This window comes from Molossus molossus, unplaced genomic scaffold, assembly GCF_014108415.1.
Source record: "Molossus molossus isolate mMolMol1 unplaced genomic scaffold, mMolMol1.p scaffold_m16_p_5, whole genome shotgun sequence".
Lineage (NCBI taxonomy): Eukaryota > Metazoa > Chordata > Mammalia > Chiroptera > Molossidae > Molossus > Molossus molossus.
Window position 1 is genome coordinate 97,682,395 of NW_023425388.1, and position 2,219 is coordinate 97,684,613.

At 39.6% G+C, this 2,219-nt stretch overlaps 1 pseudogene; it reads left to right on the top strand.

Annotated features, from left to right (window-relative positions):
* Window positions 1-208: 208 nt before the first annotated feature.
* Window positions 209-1,831, top strand: LOC118617020 (annotated as a pseudogene).
* The last annotated feature ends 388 nt before the right edge of the window (window positions 1,832-2,219 follow it).

Sequence of the window (2,219 nt, forward strand, 5' to 3'; positions counted from 1 at the left end):
CATGATGTATTTCAGAATTATATACCTGAAACCTATGTAATTTTATTTATCAATGCCACCCATTAATTTCAATAAAAATAAATTTAAAAAAAGAATATATGTCAGCTTGCCAGCTGCTGCCCATTGCTCTGACCATGACCACAAACCCAGGTCAGTGCCTTCAGGTGTTCACCATGCATAAAGCCAGATCTCTAGATGTCTTCCAACAATGACCATGTCTTTTATTCCAATGTCACAAAGAAACACTAATGGCCTCCTCAGGATGACTACCAGTGACCTGAAGACATTTACTGAAGGAGATGTATTAAGTTGTCATAGAATCTGCTATCAAATAAAAGTGAAGAGTGGCTTTCTACTTGGTCAAAAACAGCTGAGAAAGAAATACTAATGAATATCAATGAGATCATGAGACCTGGCCTCAACCCCATTGTGGGACCCATGGGAGGCAAATCATTGTTAGCTGTCTTAGCTGCAAGGAAAGATCCACAGGGATTATTTTGGAGATGTTTTGATGGGTGGAGCACCTCAGCTTTCCAGTTTCAAATGTAATTCAGGTTGTGTAGTACAAGATGATGTGATGGAACTCTGACAGTGAGAGAAAATTTATGGTTCTCGGCAACTTGACTTCAAACAACTAAGATAAATCGTGAAAAAAAATAAACTGATAAACATTGTCATTCAAGAATTAGGTTTAGGTAAAGTGGTAGATTTCAAGGTTTGAACGCAAAATAACATGGTGTGTCTGGACAAAAAAAAGGACCAGTATTGGAATGGAGCTTATTATCAATCCATCCATCTTATTCTTGGGTGAGCCCACAACTGGCTTAGACTCAAGCTCTGCAAATGCTGTCCATTTGATGTTGAAAAAGATGTCTAAGCCATGGCTGGTTTGGCTCAGCAGCGGTTAGAGTGTCAGCCTGCGGTCCAGAGAGACGCGGGTTCGATTCCCACTAAGGGCTCATACCTCGGTTGCAGTTTGTCCCCAGCCCTGGATGGGTCGTGTGTGTGGCAACCACTCGATGTGTCCCTTTCATGTCGATGTTTCTCTCTGTCTCTCTTCCTCTCTCTCCTTCCCACTCTATCTGAACAAAAAATAGAAAAATGTCCTCGTGTGAGGATTAAAAAAGAAAGAAAAAGATGTCTAAATAGGGACAAATAATCATCTCCATTCATCAGCCTTATTTTTCCATCTTCAAGTTGTTTTGCAGCCTCACCTTACTGGCTTCAGGAAAGCTAATATTCCATGGGCCTGCTCTGGAACAAGGTAATGTTCCAATTACTTTGGGGTACTTAGCATCAGTTTTTACCACTGTGATCTCTATAATAACCCTTCAGAGTTCTTCCTGGATGTCACTAATGTAGACTCCTTTGCTCTGTTATTAAACAGAGAGGACAAAATAGTGAAGCCAAGTACACTGGAGAGCCTTCCAAGAGAGATAAGACACAGAAAAATTAGCTGAACTTTATGTCAACTCCGCCTTCTTCAGAGAAACAGAGGTTGAGTTAGATCAATTCTTAAGGGCTCAAAAAAGAAGAGTGTAGACTTCAAGGAGATCTCCTATGCCACCTCCTTCTTTCATTAACTCAAACATATTTTCAAGTGCTCATTCAAAAAGTTACTAGGTAATCCCCAGGCCTCTATAGGTAAGATAATTGTAACACTCTTCCTGAGACTGGTTATAGGTGCCATTTTCTGTGATCTAAAAGTGTCTCTGCTGGAATCCAGAATAGAACTGGGGTGCTATCTTTCCTGCCTAAAGAGTGTTTCAGTAGAATATCATCTGTGGAGCTCTTTGTGGTTTTTATACAAGAATATATCAGTGGATACTAGAGTTCCATCTCATTTCTTTTGAAAACTCTTATCTGATTTACTAACCATGAGGATGTTACTAATACTAAATTTACTTTTATATCATACTTCTTGTTAGGACTGAAAACAGTAGAGGCCCTCTTCATCATTATGTTTACCCTTGTGATGGTGACTTATTTGGCCAGTTTTATGGCCTTGGCTATAGCAGCAGGTCAGAGTGTGGTATACATAGAACCACTTCTCATGACCATCTCTTTTGTGTATATGATGATTGTTTTCAAGGCCATTTGTCAATCTCAGAATCATTGCTCCTTGGCTGTCATGACTTCGTACTTTAGCATTTCTTTATATGACTATGTGGCTTCCAAGCATAATGAATTTTGGGGATAAAACTTCTGCTTGGGACTCA